This window comes from Jaculus jaculus, unplaced genomic scaffold (genome assembly GCF_020740685.1).
Source record: "Jaculus jaculus isolate mJacJac1 unplaced genomic scaffold, mJacJac1.mat.Y.cur mat_scaffold_37_1_1805170_arrow_ctg1, whole genome shotgun sequence".
NCBI lineage: Eukaryota > Metazoa > Chordata > Mammalia > Rodentia > Dipodidae > Jaculus > Jaculus jaculus.
In genome coordinates, this window is record NW_025423493.1 from 704,452 (window position 1) to 723,343 (window position 18,892).

At 38.5% G+C, this 18,892-nt stretch overlaps 1 non-coding gene across 1 annotated transcript; it reads left to right on the top strand.

The window, feature by feature from the left end:
• The first annotated feature begins 9,392 nt into the window (after window positions 1-9,392).
• LOC123457361 lies at window positions 9,393-9,497 on the top strand. The gene has a single exon (XR_006635004.1). It is a non-coding gene; the product is annotated as a small nucleolar RNA U13 (small nucleolar RNA).
• Window positions 9,498-18,892: the final 9,395 nt, after the last annotated feature.

Here is an 18,892-nt window from a genome sequence, read left to right on the forward strand (position 1 = left end):
AGGGCAGTGTAATGTCCAATCTGTTGCTTTGTAATCACCAAGGGTAAGTGTTGTCGGTGGTAACTTATTAAACATCCACAGCCTTTGGTTACAATAGCTTATGGAGTATAGTGGCTAACAACTTAAGCTCCCACACTATTGAGAAAGAAAATCAAAATTCGTAAGTGAAATCTTATTGTTAAAATGTCTGACCAATGGGATGGAGAGATAGCTTGGTGGTTAAAGTATTTGCCTGCAAATGATAATAACCTAGGTTGGATTCCCCAGTACCTACATAAAAGCCAGATGTGCAAAGTGGCACATACATCTGGAGTTCAATTCATTTACCACAGCTGGAGGACCTGGTGTGTGTCTCCCCCCCCCATCTATGTCTGTCTCTTTACACTTGAAAATAAATAAAAGTTAAAATAAAATAAAATAAGTCTACCCAGCTCATAATATTTTGTATATATTAGTGACAAATTTTATATTTTTTTCTTGTTAACCTTCAGGAATATTAAAGATGGTTTGGGAAATCTGTCTTGGTGGTACACCCCTACCACTCTATCATTCAAGAAGCTGTGGGAAGGGAATCATAAATTCATGGCCAGCCTGGGATAAATAGTAAGACCCTTACCAGAAAAGCTATAAAATAATGAGCTTGGGTTCTTACTATGGGAATAACTGATTGATTTTAAACTCATTGTGAGTTTGTATGATGAGCTTTACTTGTATTTCCTGGCTCAAAGATTTAGATTAGAATTTCATGTATTTGATACCATATTAATATTGAACACATTTTTACTTGAATAATCCTACTAGAAAAGATATTGAAATTTAGGCACCATCAGTCACTTCATTTCTAAGGAAGTCTAATTTTTATCAATAGTTAATTTTGTAATAGTTTTAATTTTACAGGAATGTTGCAAAATAGAGTCCTCAGGTAATTCACATTGTCAACATCCAAATTCCCATGCTATTCTTGTCAGACCTAATGAACCAGTGCTCATGTGCTCTTGTTAACTTGGATGCATGTAGCATTGGAGAATTTCTCTGCTAGCTTCTTCTGCCTTAGGATCACTTATTAGAAATAAAACAACATATTTATATAATTGCATGCATGACAAAATTTTACTTTTTAAACATGTTCTGAAGTTTATATAGTGTAGTGTCTGTGTGTGTGTGTAGATAAGTGCACCCCATGTGCACAGAGGCAATCAGAGGACATAGGAAGGTCTTCCTTTATGGTTCATCTAGCTTACTCATTGAGACAGGATCTCGGGCTGAACTTAGAACTCATCATCATAGGCTATACTGCCTGGCTGTTCAATTAGCACAGTGAAATTTCTCCCTGCTCCCTCAGTGCTGGTATTATAGACATGAATGGCCATGCACTTGCTGGGGATAGAGCTTGGGTCCCCATGCTTATCCATCAAGTGCTCTTATGCTGAACCATTTCTCTAGCCCAATGCTCTGACTTTTAAGATATAATTTTCCCCCAAAATGCCAAACATTTCCTCACTTTTCTTAATGGAATTACACAGTGGACCTCCAGAGATTTGAACTTCAAATGATAATTTTTTCCAAACTGGAATTCAGCTCACTGCCCTCCTCTTAACTGGTCTGATTGCATGCAAGGCAGGCTAACTTCCATCCCTCTTCCTTCAAGCTCACATGGCAATGCTGTCTACATATGGTCTCCTACAGCTACTTCTTGGCAAGGTCTTGTCTTTAGGAAAACCAAATAAGGGAATATAATTTTCTGATTGTGGTCTTGTGTGTCACTGAGCTGGCTGAGTGAGGAGGTTGCCAACAATGTGATATTGGCCATGAGTTACCACTGAGCCCACGTTCTCACTAGAGAGTTGGTCAGACTGGTACCAGGGAGCCTTGGGATTTGAATTCTACCAACACTCAGGTCTAATTTATACTTCCCTTTTAAAACATTCCACTGATATTCTGCTTATAAGATTGGGATATTTGATTATCTCAGCCTAAAAATTATAGTCAAGTGGAATTATAAGATATTTAGTTTAACTAATACCTACAAAATATCTACAAAAATCATGTCCTGGAAATAAATAGGTCATGTATGTATGTATGTATGTATGTATGTATGTATGTATGTATGTATTTATTTTGGGGAGAGAGGGGGGAAGAATTGGCATACCAGGGCCTTAGCCACTGCAATCACTCCAGATATGTGAACTACATTGTGGGCATGTGTGACTTTGTGTGCTTGCATCACCTTATGCTTCTGGCTTACTTGGGACCTAGAGAGGCAAACATGGTTCCTTTGGCTTCACAGACAAGCACCTTAATCACTAAATCATCTCTCCAGCCCCAAATATTTTAATATTAATAGATTAAGAGCTAGAAGTTTTGGCACTCAACATTGGTCAGGTCCCTATTGTCTAAAAGAGAGTATCACACAGCATATCAGCAGCTTCCTACCACAGATACCCACATCTGTGATTCTCCTGTTATCTCTACTGTGGATAAAAGAACCTTTTTATAACTATTCATAGTACTGAAATATCTAGCGCTCTCTGTTAATGATGTTACATTTGTCAGTGGGCCCCTCGTTGAACAGTTTTGCATTTTGAGAACATCTTAAATCCATCCCTTTATCATCCATTCTCTATACACTACTTCTTCACACAGATGCCACAGACATGGTAGGAAATGTATTGGTTCTTATTGTTAGGATTATTAGATGTATTCAGCTAAGACCACCTGTAAGACTTCTCAGCATCTATCCGAAGTAGCTGAATGAAATGATAATAAACTGTGTTGAAATCCCTGAGGGCCTCCTCCACAACACTGAGTGGCAGATCTCGGAATCAGAATGCATGTGGGAAGAGAATGGGGATCAATCATCAAAGAAAAGATGGACAACCAAATGAGAAGGGCAAAAGCTATAGATTCTCTGTTTTAACAGCTAGAGCATTCAACATTGTTCTCAGCTTGGGGTCAATGGGAGACAGAGGAGAACGAAAGCTTCCTGGTTGGGTACAGGGATAGCTCTACCAGGGCCTGATGGGAAGCTGCAGATGAACTAGCTAGACCAAGGTGTTTTATGGATTTGTGAGAGACATACCTCTGGCTCACTCATTTGTCTTAATTGCACAAAAGAACAAAAATTGGGGCTTTCAATTACTTGTGAAGTCATGGCCATTTATGACCAGTTGTTTTATTTGTTATTGTCTGAAATCTTGAGTTTTCTGAAGACAGTCTTCTGACTTTCCAAGAGCAGAGGCTGACCTACTAGGCTGCTCACTTTGGAGGACTTCTGGTTAAAATGGCAGTGTAGGAACCACGCCAAAGCAGCCTAGGGGAGAAAAAGCCAAAAAATAAGTAAATAAACACAGCAAAATACATTCTTCTACTAAAAAGTGAAGTGTATAAGAAATTACCAAGGGCAGTAGAGATGTAGGAGAGATCCAGAGCATCCAGAGCCCACATAGGCAGGCAGAAGCGGTTCCAGTAGCAGTAGCACCAGGTGTGCAGGGCCACAGTTTCAAGGCTCAGCTTGAGCTTCAGGAAAAGCCAGGTGAAGGGATTTTCCACTCACACCAGACCTCTTTGCAAACTCAAGAAACGTGGAGAACCAAAGCAAACAAGGGAAGAGCAGATCATGAGGTAGAGGATCATGTGGACCAGCAGGAGAACTACAGCCACCATCCACAGCCTCCCCTCCCCCACTGCCAGTGGCGGCATCAGCAAGCACCAGAGACAAGGGGAAGGGAGATCACATCACCTAGCACTGGTGATCCAACAACCCAGCCAGTCTACTTGATGCCACAGTGCACCAAAGAGGGAACCAAGAAGGAGCACAGCATAGCTGAGACCAGAATAATCCCAAAAGGTAACTGGGACTACACCAGGTCAGTACTCACCAAATAAGCCTGGTATATAGGCCTGATCTGGAAGTGCTCATTGCACCTTCCATATCAGGATAAATTATATGTTAAATCTGATGGATGGTCAGATTTGCCATTCTTAAATAAGCTATATTTTGGTCTTGTTATTTGTTGCTTCTTGATTTGTAGTGGCTTTGTTTCCTCTTCTGTTGTACACTAGGGAGGAGTCTCACTTGGTCACAAGCTGACCTGGAACACTCAACAAACCAGAAATCTTAACCTCCTTATTAATAGGATTAAGAGTGTGGGGCAACACACACCCTAAGGGACAGTGATTTTGTTAGAGGATCTGATTGTAATAATACCTACTCTTGCATAAATACTCTCTTCTGTTTGTCATTGAAAGTGTATATTGTTTAGTTAAAATTTAGAATCTGCCTGCATTTTGTTCCACTCAGCCTACTTGAATACTCTTATAGCAGGCAAATCCAACACCTAAGGTCACTTTTTAGATACTCTGAGAGTCTTGAGGGCCACACCTATAACATCAGATTGATTGATACATCTAATAATACTGCAGCTAACTTAAAAATCGAAGCATTAAATTAACACAAGATGCAAAAATATATACATTATTACAACAGAAGCACCAAAAATCTAGACAATATAAATCCACAAAAAAGTATTAATGCATCAGAAATGACCTCTAGTGAGAATGTTAGAGGAAATGCCCGAGGAAGGTTTAAAATGAACAATTATAAATATGCTCAAAGAAGCCAAAGAGGAAATCAAAGGAATGAAAGAGGAAATCAAAAGAACCAAAGAAGATACAGAACACCAATTTAATGAAATAAAGAGGTCAGTACCAGACATAAATAAGGAAATAGAAATAATAAAGAAAAAAACACTCATAATTACTAGCAATGAAGAATACAGTTAATGAAATAAAAATCTCTGTAGAAAATCTCACCAGTAGAATGGATGAAGGAAGGGAAAGAATATCTAAACCAGAAGATCATGTGGCAGATCTAATACAGTCCAACAAAGTGAAAGACAAACTAAGAGGAAAGTATGAATGGGAATTTCAAGATATTCTGGGCACTGTGAAATTATCAAACATAAGAATTCAGGGTATAGTAGAAGGAGAAGAATTTCACTGCAAAGGCATAGTAGGCATTTGCAACAAAATCATAGAAGAAAACTTCCCCCAAATTGGGAAAGAGGTGCCAATGCAGATACAGGAAGCCTTTAGAACACCAACCAGACAAAACCTGTAAAGAACCTCTCCTTGCATATTATAATTAAACTATCAAACGTAGAATCCAAAGAAAAAAATATTGAAAGCAAGTTAGAGAAAAATCAAGTTGCCTTCAAAGGCAAGCCCATCAGGATCACAGCAGATGACTCAATACAAACTTTAAAAGCCAGTAGGGCTTGAAGTGATGTATTCCAAGTTCTGAAAGATAACAACTGTCAACCAAGGTCACTTTATCCTGCAAAGCTATCCATTCAAATAGGTCATTCCACAACAAAAGCAGGCTAAGGGAATATTTGAAGGCAAAATCAGCTGTACAGAAAATAATTGAAAGTATCCTCCATGCTGAAGAGAAAGAAAGGCACACATATAAGGAACCTGAAAAAAAGAAACAATACTCAAATACTAGTTAACACAAGAGAACAAAGGTAAAACTGGAAGAACTACAAAAAAAAAAAATTAAAGCAAGGCATGGTGGCGCAGGCATTTAATCCCAGCACTCAAGAGGCAGAGGTAGGAGGATCACCGTGAGTTGAAGACCATCCTGAGACTAATGAATTCCAGGTCATCCTGAGCTAGAGTGAAACTCTACCTTGAAAAAAAAAAGGCAAAAAATAAATGCACATCTTTCAATAACATCTCTTAATAGCAATGGCCTCAATGTCCCAACCAAAAGACATAGGTTTGCAGGATGGGTTACAAAGCAGGAGCCTTTAATTTCTTGCCTCCAAAAAACTCACCTTTCCACAACAGATGGACACTGTCTTGGGTGAAAGGTTGAAATAATGGGCCTAGAAAACAAGCAGGGGTTGCTATCCTAATATCTGACAAGGCAGACTTCAACATTAGTTAGGAAAGATAAGGAAGGTCAGTTTATGTTGAATAAAGGCACACTCCAACAGGAGGACATTACAATCCTAGGCTGCTCACTTTGGACACTGTTGGTGTCCTGGGCCAGCTGTTTCAGATTGTGAGTCAGATGTCTGTTTCCATCTGGGATCTGATCATGATCCTCTCATACATTTCATTTCTGATGTAACTAAAAATGTCATTGTGCCTTCTGCCCTTCAATTATGTCAGAGCTTCAGATCTTGGGGTATCTCTGGTTTGGCAGTGTCCCCCACATGCAGAGTTGACTCACAAGGCATCAATGACAATCTGGAATCATTTAAGGTTTGCTTTAGGTTTCATAAAAGATGTGGGCTTTAGCTTAGATAGTAGTTAATTTTCAGGTACTGTTTGGTGTCACATGGATAAAACTGTGAAATGTTAAACTTGAATATATTTCTGCTTTGGAAAATATTCAGTAAGTTGGAGCAAAAACATATGAGTAAGTAAATTTAAATATACGTTTTGCAATGTGGAAACTCTAGTATTTTGCAGATTACACATTCATCTCCACATGATAAATGAAAGTAGCACAAAAATAATAAATTCTGGCCTCTCAACAGCTATGGGAGTTTGCAGGATGGACATTAACAAGCAGACCAGTCCTTTAGAAGATATGGGATGCTGACATGTAGCCATCAAAGATGTACATGAGAGAAAACTTCAATTACATTTCCAAGGCTCTGTTAAGAAATGATTCATGGGGTCCTTTTTGCTTCAGGTGGCATTAATAAATACATGCAGTGCAGAGCATGGTGAAAACATGGTGCTCATAGAAATCCTCTGTTCTCTTCTGCAATTGCATCTGAGGTATTCAGAGGCAGAAACAAGCCATCCTGCTTGTTTACTAGCAGACATCCCTATGAATAAACCTTTAATCTTTCCCTCAGAAGGGGAAAAATGAATCATTTCTGATTCATGGAAGATCCTCTTAAGTGTTTGTTAGGTGAAAGCAAGTGTGTATACTGCAAGTTATAACCTTAAAGTTGACAACCCCCCTAAAGGTACCATCATGGTTTATTGCCAGGTATTGACTGAGGACAGTCCATCATCCTTGCTAGATTTCCATTAGGGCAAGTACAGTTGGAAGTTGTGCAGTGGCAGTATGGTGGGAAGTATACACAGCAGATGTTTATGTATAATAGCCACCAGTTGACTTCATATGCATTTGCTCCTGAAGGACAACTCTTGTACTAACTCCCATTAGCTAAGTATTTTCTATGCATTTTACCTAGTTTCCCTACTTAAATGTGCTCCCAATTAATTTATGACAGTACAGGATCTAAGGAAATTAAGACAGTTACTCTTTTAGCGGATATAAGCCTTGAATCTGGTGTCAAGATAAGTCGCACACTAAAGCTAGTGTGTGAGTGGGAATCTACACTGATTCTTTTGTTATTGGACTCAAGTGTCATTAACATGACCTCTGATTTCTGTCAACCCTGGACTTATGCAGGTCTCTGTGAGAACCCAGAAAAAATGAGTTGTAACCACTAATCTCTTTCCAGGACATCTGCCAACCAGAGTATTACTTCCTTGCTGGTCCCATCCATGCCTTGTGCAGAATGAAGGGGTGGCATTGGGTCTCTGCTTCACTAAAGCATCATTTTATTTCACATGAAATGTATCTTCAAAGCAGTCCTTTCCACAAAGAAAGAAAATGAGGATTTTTCCCCAGTGAGAAATCTTCCCCTTTCATCCTCAACTGATTGAAGAGCTCAGGAGATGCTATTGTGGCCTTTGTGAGACCTGAAGCCTTGGTCTCTCCATCGTCTCTCTACCTGCTATGATTTGGTGAGATCTTTAGTACATGCTTATGTATCTTTATTACAGAAAATAATACTGGTATGAGAGACAATTCTTATGTGTCCCTGGGGGATCCTACTGCGCCAGATCCCATAACACTAGACATCATGCACTTGGATGATATGGAGAATCCAGGATGAGTGGAGATACTAGACACATGCATGATGCCAACTCTAGTAAAAAATCAAAGGCAATATCCTCTACTATGGGTATTCCTTTCATTTTTTTTCTGAAATCCTTAAGTCACTTTTAAAAATTAAAGGCTTTGTATAAAACAGTTTTATGAGTGATATTGTAAGTGCTATGACATCAAAATATTAGTGTACAATATTTACAGTATGTTTTGTTCCATTTAATTTCTATCACCTTGTCACACTTCATTTTTAAGTGTGATCTTTAGCATTGTAATTTTCTTTTCACAAAACCCTTGTCTTCATTGAGCAATGATTTGTAGGAAAATGAATTCAAATTATTTTACTCTGAATTTATATTACATCAGAAGGTGTCTGAGTTCAAGACTAGCAATTTATTTTAATTAAAATCTTCACGGTGTAGTAAAAACAGATAATTGACAGGCTGGAGAGATGGCTTGGCTGTTAAGGTGCTTACCTGCAAGAACTCATGTTCAAATCTCCAGGTCTCATGCACTGATGCAATTTCCCACAAGGGGGCACAAAAGTCTGGAGTTCATTCACAGTGGCTTCAGATCCTGGAGCATTCATTCTTTCTCTCTCTCTCTCTTTCCCTTCCCCTCCTTCCCTCTCCCTCTTTCTCTATCTTTCAAAATAAAAAAGAGAGAAACATCTAGAATACACCTATTATTGGTAACACTGTGTTCTGATTTTCTGTATTTTCCTTAGAAATTAAAACTAGCATATTAATGGACAGAATATTAAAATAAGGAAAGTTGTTTGGGCTCCTGAAAGATTTTGTATATTTTCTCTGTGGTGTCCTAATAACAGCAAATATTACTCTAAGAAATAAATGTAGAAAGGTTGGGATGAAGATGTGTCTGAAACATGGAAGATTCACATCAGGCCCTGACTTTGCAGCCATTTGTGTACAATGAATCCTTTCCCAATATAATTTTTTGCATGTGTATGTGTATTCACATGTGTGTGGGTACAGATGTACATGTATTTAGGTGTGCATGTACATGTGTTCACATACATATGGAGGCCATAAATTGAGTTCACTTGTGTTCTTACATTGTTCTCCACATTAGTTACTGGGGAAGGACCTCTCACTTGAACCCAGGACTTGTTAATGTTGTAGTTTAGCTAGCCAGCTTGTCCTGGGTATCTTTTTCCACCTCCTGAGTACTAGGATTAAAGGTGAGTGGCCATATGTACCCATCATTTATGTGGGTCCTGGGGATCTATCCTCCAGTTCTCATACATGTGCAGCAAGTGATTTGTCCACTGACCCATTGTACCACCACTCTCAATATCTGGATTGATAAAGTTTAATTTAATCTCCATCCTTTTCAATTTTATAGCCCCAATTCTGGTAACCCAGCACCATGATGCATTTACATTTTCATAAATTTAAACAATAAATTGTTTTGACCATGTCAGAATACACAATTAAAACAGCTCTAGATCCTTTTATTGGTTCATAAGCATGATGATTGGGTGTTCACGCTCTTGCGTGACGTGTGCCTCCCACTAAACCTTGTTACGCTCTGGCACATAACCCGTCTGACGTGAACTTAGAAAAAAAAAACAAAAAAAAAAAACAGCTCTAGATTTCACTAAGAGCACTTCTCTTCCTTGAAGTTCCATGAGCACTTTCTTGGCACAGTGACACATTTTTCTCTAAATGATATTTATTGGTTCATTTTCAGCATTTCATCAGAGTCAACAATCTTGTGTCTAATGAATAAAAAAGAAAGCTGCTTAAGCCAAAATACTTGCTCCTGACCCCATTGATGGAGCTCTGTTTTCAGTGGGGATGAAGTGTTGTCAACATAAAGCTTTATCAGAATTTTCACCTCTTGAATATATTTGACCTGACAATGTGACATACTCATGTGCTCAATATAGGGTCTTGTTATTTTTCTTCTTTCCTTCCCAATTCTCATCAGCATCAGTGCAACAGTGGAAAGTGTTGGGTGGCCCTTCTGTGGCTAGAAGCTAGTGTAGGAAGATGAAAACAGGCCAGCACAGGAGACCCAGATTTTCCAGAAAGATCACTGATATCAATAAGGTTAACTCCACCTTGTGCATATGCTCTTAACATCAAGAAGCTCATAAAAATCCTTGTTCTTTATTTAAAGTCAGAAAGAATACCCCAGGGCATGAAACCTCACACAAGTGATGTTGTCTAGGGCAGTGATAATAACGCCTGCATGCCTAAGATAGTAGAGACAACATCAAATGGCCTTTCTTAGTATTATCAGGTATTTCTCCTCTTTGTCCTATATTAATCTTAAACTATTAATGTCACAAAACTTTCAAAATGAAAGTTTAAGAAATAACATATTTCTGTAGGAATTACTATATCTATTATATGAGGAAAAAGTGTTACTTGCAATTTTACTGAAAAGAAAAGCAACAATAATAACATAATATCCCTGGATGACATCTTATCCTTCATAGGACATTTCTCAACACAAGGCAGAAGTAGTCGTGACAAATTTCATTCCGGGGCCTGTTATACATCACAGTTGATGTAAGGGAGTGAAATCACAGAAAGTCTGCCTTAGGCCACAATGGATTCAAGCAGGGAACAAGTATCAGCAACACACTTGGAAAAGCTCCCAAATGCCTGGAGCTCAAACAGGACACTTCTATAAAGTAACTAGATCAATATTCTGAATAAATGTCAAAATATTTTTAATTGAATTAATGCAAATTGATTGAATTTAATATAATCAATGCAACTCTCCAAAATTTATTCATTGCAGTAAAAATGGTGCTTAGGGGCTATAAGGGTTGCTTAGTGGTTGTGAGCTTGCCTGCACATCCTAAGGACCAAGGTTTGATTCCCCAATACCCATGTAAGCCACATGCACAATGTGGCACATGTTTCTGGGGTTTGTTTGCTGTGGCTAGTGGTCCTAGCATGCGTACTTTCTCTCTGTCTCTCTTATTTCTATTTCTCCCTCTGTCTCTGCTTGCAAATACATAAATAAATATTATTTTAAATGGTATTTCGGAGTAAATTACAGAATTAAAAGCATTTATGTTAACACAAAAGTCAGCGCTTTAAACTTATGTTAGGTGCTGGATAGATGGCTTAGCAGTTAAGGTGTTTGCCTGCAAAGCCAAAGGACCCTGGTTTTACTCCCCAGGATCCATGTTAGCCAGATGCACAAGGGAGCACATACATCTGGAGTTCATCTGCAGTGGCTGTAGGTCCTGGTATGCCCATTCTCTCTCTCTCTCTCTCTCTCTCTCCCTCTTTCTCTGTCAAATAAATAAAAATAAAATATTTTTAATCTTCTGTTAGGAAATTAGAAAGGAATGAATGCAAAGCAAAGTTAGCCAAAATGAAGTAATAAAACTTACAGCAGAAATTCAATACAGAAAAATCAATAGAAAAAAATTAACAAAATTTAAAGTGGATTCTTTATAAAAACAATGTCAGTGAGTCTCTAACCAGATAAACTGTAATAAAAAATAAGAAGACACACATTTCTATCATGATTAAAGGAGAAGATGTGACTACAAGTCCCTGAATCATCAAAGTAGGGGTATCTAGCCTATGGTCCACACACCATTATGTGTTTCAGGAGAGCTATGAATGGGGCCCAGTACAAAACTTACTTAAAGCAAACTTACTTAAAATATTTTGAGATTTTTGTAAGTCATTTACATGTTTTTCAAGCAAAAGCTTTGTCGATTACACTATGAAAGCTCAATGCCATGCTAAAGAAGCAAATGCTTGTTCTCACCATTTGTGGCCCTGTGCCTGGCATCTGGGGCTTACAGTGAAATTGTGTGTCTTCAACAGCCTTTAGTAGCCCCATCCTCTACCTATGCTTCCTTCAGGCTCTACTCCATGCATGTAGCTTTTCCTCAGAGGTTCTGCAATCTCAAACATGCTGCTGTCTCTACTGCAACTCAGGCTTCACCTTTACAGCCTTATGCAGTGGCGTTCCATGGCTTCTCTGCAGGGACACTGACCTCACACATTTCCTGTCCTCAGCAGTCCTTGTAACTGTGATGAAAGCATGCATGAGCCCCTCATCTGTGCGTCTTTCATGCTTGAGAAACCAGTACTTCGAGGACAATGCTGCCAGCCCTGCTGTCAGCTCGGGATGAAGTCTGCTGCCCTTGGACCATGGTGGTATAGCCTCTATGCTGACACAAAGGAAACCCTCCCACGGCATTACTTTCTAGAACAGAGAGCCCCTTCAGTGGCAACTTCAGTTTAGATTCTCTTTTTAAATTAATTTTATTTTCATAAGTTGAAGCCATTGATGGGCAGAGTCTTGTCCTTGGGGTGCCTTTCCCATTGTCCTGATGCAGAGCAAGAGGCTCTTCAAACATGTAAAAATAGGACATAGAACTACCATATGCTTTGGCTTTCACACTCCTTGTATATACTCAAAGGAACTAAAGTTAACAAACACATCAGCTTAGATGTCCATCAACAGGTAATGAATGGAGAAATCGGTATACACCACACACACACACACACACACACAGAGGTTATAACAGCCATAAAGAAGACGGAAACTGTGTCACTGAGAAAATGAACAGATGTGGGTATTTTTATGTTAGCGAAAATAAGATAGAGTCAAAAATGTACAGGTGTTCTGCCATTGTATGATCTAGAGTTTACATGAAGAATTAGCACCAATGCTCCTAAAAGTAATATATAGAATGAGACATGAATATACAGACATTTGTATGTAGACAGCTATATGTCTATGACATGCAGGCAGAAGCAGCTCTTTAAGCCTAGGAAGACAGTGTGAGGAGAGAATTTGGAAGGATAATTTGGGGCTATATTAGTAAAATACAAAGATATACATACATGAAAATGTTATACACTTTGCTTTGTATGCTAACTAAAAATCAAGTAAAATTCCCTTTCAGAGCACTTAATTTAATTGAGATCTTGGAGGGGGTGTATAAGTTGCTAAGCATTGATTTAATAAAATTTCATGAGACCACTAATGCACCATTATGAATAACATGCCATGTAATAACCTTCAATTTCTAAAGTAAGTATGATATGTATAAGTAGGAATTTTCTACATCCTGCTGTATATTATTAGTTCCATACCATAATATGTATGTATTGTTCCCACATACTTATCAGTTTCCTGTAAGAAATGGTAAACTTGTATATAAACCTAACACATTTCCAAAAGAATGGGGAAAATACAGAAGGAATATTTTTTAATCAGAATATGTCTGGAAGTTTCCACATTTAGATTCAGTTTAAAAGATTTAAAAATCACATGACAGGAAGAAAAATGATCAGAAGTGCCTTGTCAGTGTTAATATTTCCAGTAATCGCTCAGGACATTCAGAAGCAATGTCTGCAACTGGAAAGATGGCTTAGATAAATATTAAGGTACTTATATGCAAAGCCCAAGGACCAAAGTTTAATTCTCCAGAACCCATGTAAGTCAGAGGCACATGATGCTGCATGTGTCTGGAGTTTCTTTGAGGTAGCCAGAGGCCTTGGAATGCCCTTGTCACTCTCTCTCTTTCTCTAACAAATATGTAAATAAAAATTAAAACAAAAGATTTAAAAGGGCTGGAGAAGAGGCTTGGCAGTTAAGGCACTGGCCTGGGAAGCCTAAGGACCCAGGTTCGATTCTCCATGCCCCACGTTGGCCAGATGTACATGGTTGTGCATGCATCTGGAGTTCATTTGCAGTGGTTGGAGGCCCTGGCACGCCCATTTTCACCATCCTTGTCTGTCTCTCCTTCTGTCTCTAATATTATTTTTTAAAGAAGTAATGCCTGCAATTTCTGGATAGTAAAGAGTCTCTTTTTATCCAAACATGTTAATAATAGTTATAACTATGCATTTTATTTACGTGAAGTATATTCAGTACCAGTGTGGGAAGAAGATAATTAGTAACATTTCCAATTATAAACACATATTAAATTAATTTCTATACATCTACTTATTTTTACTTGGTTGAGTTTTTTTCAGTTCATACTTTCCTTTATTCACAGTCTGACTGTCTTACTTGTCCAGAAATACTACTTTACTCTTGGTTCAAAGTCATATTTCAAATGTTCATAAATTATGCTTTTCATAGGCAAATCATGTAAACAAAGAGTCATGCTGCTTACAAGTTACCATTGCCACCAGATGCTACCTTATCAGCTCTTAAGGAACCAACAGTTCTTCCATGTTTCATGAAAAAGAACTTTTTCATTCACTTAGTGACAGAAACTTCCTCCCTAATATAAACATCATCATGTGTTTTGTTGAACAACAACTTAGTTCTCCTGATTAAGTATGATGTTAGGTATGAGGCTTTTTAAATGCATTTTTTTTATATTGGTAACATTCATTGCTATAATTAAATTGATAAGAGTATAGAGATATAAAGATGTATCATTCTATCACATTTATCCATATATATGATTTGTAAGCTGCCAAACTGTTTTGCTTCTTTCAACTAATGGCTTTTGTTTGTACTTGGGCAATTTTATTTTCCCCTATTCCAGGAAGGATCTATTTTCCTATTGCATTTGTTTTATTATATTTTCACTTTAGTTTTTAAGCTTTATATTTATTTATTTGACAGAGAGAGAAAGAGGCAGAGAGAGGGAGAGAGAAAATGAGCATGCTAGCAACTCCAGGCACTGCCAACACACTCCAGATGCATGTGTCACCTTGTGCATCTGGCTTACGTGGGTCCTGGGGAATATAACTGAGGTCCTTTGGCTTTGCAGGCAAACATCTTAACCACTAAACCATCTCTCCACCCCCACTTTATTTTATTTTGAGATAGGATCTACTTAGGTAGCCCTCAAACTCACAATGAAGCCAACTGACCTCTAACTGGTGTACTCTTGCCTCAAGCCATGATCACTGGAGTAACAAGTATGTGCTATCATGCCACGCTTACTTTGCTTGTGATTATTAAGTTATTAAACATGTGGGCTTAGTTGCCATAGTAACACTTTAAAGACTCCATCAGGAGGAAAAAGGAAGCTCTGATTCAGGCTCATTTTCCATAGTCCAAGTGCCTTTGCACTTTGTGACCTCAGAAGATAAGCAGTTATTCAGCTGCATTTGGTTGGTTTTGCCTGGACCATGTTCATGCTAGCAGCACACAGGGAGTGACTGTTAATACCCTTCCCTGATTGTAAGACACCCTCAGAAATGCACTGACCCCACACCTCACAGAAGAGCTTGCCATTATTTAACAAATTCTTCCAGCTCCACAACACTTTTGCCCAAGGCCACAGATGTGAGTCCCTGGAGGGGGTTTCATGTTCAGGCTCTGCCAACACCTTTGTAGAAGTGCATAGCATTGCAAACTCTGATGGTGGGATAAACCACAATTATTCCTTTCATGCGTGTATTTTCTCAGTTAACACATTTCTGTGCTCCATGTGCGCTCCATGTGCCAGGCCTGGACCCATGTTCTTGGCACAGCCATTATATCGTCGACCCCTTCTATAAGCTTTCTTTCCTGGGAGTTAGACATGTGACTCAGTTTACTCATTCTCTTTTTGGTTCTGAGAACACGGTGGACTTGCACACTACAGTTATGTGGTTGGAAGGAGAAAGGCACCACAGACCCTTGCATCACCCTGAGTATACGTACCCTCATAGAACTGCATTCCAGGGACTTATCCCACACTGTATCTACTCGCACAGTCTAATCCAGGGTTTGGGTTGTTTGACCCTAAGCTGTGTAGAAGTCATTCTCTTATCTATGGCCCTGGGTCTACCTGGCTTCCAGTCCCATAGGAACTGCCCACGCTCCTGACTCCCACAGAGACTTCTCCTTGGGCTCCATGCTGCGAGGTCTGATGTGCACCAGTGCTTTTGCTCATCTTTTATTTCATTTTAACTCTACCTTTTCCAGTGCTGAAGGTGATTGTATTTTATTTTCTATAATTATTCATATAGAAGTTTTCTTTCTATTCTCTTCCCAACTTACCTCTCTCTATGTTCATTACTGTGCAGCACTGTTACCCAGGCATTCAGACTGGCAAGTAGCAAGCAGTTTAAATGAGTGGCATAGTGCTCAGGTTCCCAGGAGCAGGAGATGGGCTGGTGCTCATGTGTGTATGGGACCACCACCCTGAAACTCTGTGCAGAGTTACTCTCTGATTTCTAATTCAAAAGGCAAATAGATATTTTTCTACAAAAAGAAATTATGCACACTAGGAAAATTCTAAGGAAAATGTCATTTGTATTAGATTGAACCTTTTTTAGGCATTGTCAATTGTAGCTGCAACAGGCTTTTCTAAAACTCTTTTCAGTTAGAGTGTTCACTACAGTAAGCACTGCTGCCCATCATGGCTGAGCATTTGCCCCGTGTCTTCATGGGTAAGCAGCACTGTTTGTCCATATTCACACTGGCTCATGAGGTTTCCCCTAACCTATAGCACTGACACATGAAATTTGTGGCCTTCAGGGTGAGGAGGACAGGATATGTACAAGAAAATGTCAAGGATATAAAAGGGCTGTCTGGCATAAAGGCATGTGAGCCTGGGAACACTGGAAACATAGGAATGTCTTTCATAGTTTGCATCTCTGGGATTTTGTAACCACTTAATACATCCAGACACTGTATTCCAAGATCAGGTCAACTCCAAATAACATTCAAAATATGAATTCTAACTTTTATTTAATATTTTTCTGAAGCAAGGCAGCATAACTGCCTTCATATTTATAAAATGCCTGCTTGCTTATAAGTCATTTTCCCTTCATCTTATTCACCAACCTTCACTGTCAATAACTAGACTTTTCTGGTTGTTGTTTTAAATTGCAGATGACTGGTCTGAACTAACATTGATGAACAGAAACTGTCTCTTGCATGTGTAGCATTTGTGTCCAGCTTGTGTTTTATAGGCTGCATTTATCCCCATATAACTATGAATGTAGGACAAGACAAACTCTTAAACTTAATGAAACCATTATGAGATTGTGTGTGTGTGTGTGTGTGTGTGCATGTGCATACATGTGTGTGTGTTTGTTTAAAATGTCCTCTCGGGCTGGAGAGATGGCTTAGCAGTTAAGTGCTTGCCTGTGAAGCCTAAAGACCCCAGTTTGAGGCTCGATTCTCCAGGACCCATGTTAGCCAGATGCACAAGGGGTCGCATGCGTCTGGAGTTTGTTTGCAGTGGCTAAAAGCCCTGGTGCGCCCATTCTCCCCCCCCCCCCCCGCTCTCTTTTTCTCTCTGTTACTCTCAAATAAATAAATAAAAATTAATAAAACTATTTATTTAAAATGTCCTCTCGATAAGTCAGTGTTCGAAATAAGATAACAAAAGAGACTCCACTTTTCACATGTGTTTGATCTAATTTTCTAACCCAGCCCTGAGGCTATCATTTTTCAAAGCAATTCTAACTTTTTAACATATGCTTTTCTGTAACTTTTAAAAATCATGGGCTGGGGAGGTGACTTAGTGGTTAAACACTTGAGTGAGGCCTAAGCACCCCGGTTCAAGGCTCGACTCCCCAGGACCCACATTAGCCAGATGCACAAGGGGGCGCACACATCTGGAGTTCGTTTACAGTGGCTAGAGGCCCTGGCGTGCCCATTGTCTCTCTCCCTCTCTCCCTCTCCCTCTCTCCCTCTGTCTCTCTCTCTCTCTCTCTCTGCCTCTTTCTCTGTCTGTTGCTCTCAAATAAATAAATAAAAATTTAAAAAACAAAAATAAATTTAAAAAAGAGTAATTAGGTTTGATCCCTAGTACCAGAAAAAAAAATAAATAAATCATTTTGTGTGCTTTTTAGGTATCTGTTCTGCATTTAGGAATGTCACAAAAATCTAAAGTATGTGTTTCAGTTCATCCAAATCAAAGTGTGCTGTGCTTAGTCAAGATACTGCTAGAGATGCAAAGAAACTATTAAATATAATGTAGATTGTGTATGAATGGTTTGAAAGAAGGAAGTTTAACCTCATACCCTATAAGTGTTATTTAAATTAAAATATCTTTCACATCATTAAGTAACATATAAAAGGATTGTTAATGCATTTTGGAACAAAAAATTAGAGTTGAAGTGTTTATTCATGTGGAATACTAAAGAGTATGCATTTTAATCAGCAAAATGGCAGAAACTAAAAATGTACAAGACTATAAATTAGGTACTTAAAATCAGCTTAACCCTTTTTACGGTTTATTATTCCTTCCTCATAATTTTCTAATTGTACATTTAGCATAAGTTAAATTGGATAATAAAAAATGAATTGCAACCCTCCATTCAAATGTTCCTCCAGTTCCTGGTTTAAATCATGAATATGAACAATTATCTTCCTCAAGCAGTGTATTTAGTTAATATCCCTCATAACCTGATTTGCATATATTATGATTATCTTTGTGCATCTTAATATGTATGAAGTTAAGTGTTCCTTAGCATTCTCAATAGATGGGAAAGTAAATGAATTAACACTTTTACTTTGGGATGGGTTTAGTGAATTATTAAAAAAAAAATGATATGTTACCCAAAGTGTCTTCCTCTGAATAGATCAATTTCTTCCTGCCAAAATAAAAGTAGTCAACCATGACTTAATGATTTCATTTGCCTGTGGTGGCCTTCCAGAGCTGTAACTTTGCACTCACATTAAAGACAACACATAGTCTTGGACCTGAGCCAGCCAGTGGGATTTGGACTCAGAGATCTAAGAATCATCTCCCATTAAAACCAGGTGTAGGACACACAAATGCTGTGAAAGCAAGAATGATGACAGAGCAGAAGGAATTTGAGATGTTGGAAAAGATGTTAATAGCTGACCGGGGACACCTATGATAAAGTAAAATGTGTCATGAGAATGTAGAACATGCCTTGAGATGAGGGTGGGCAGATCTGGGAAATCTATTGATCTTACAGAAAGATGACTCAATGGCTCAAAGTTTGTACCACCAGGTATTTCAGATCATAAGACACTGGTGGGATCAAGTGAGGAACAGTGAAGGAAAGCTTTTGATAAAATAGT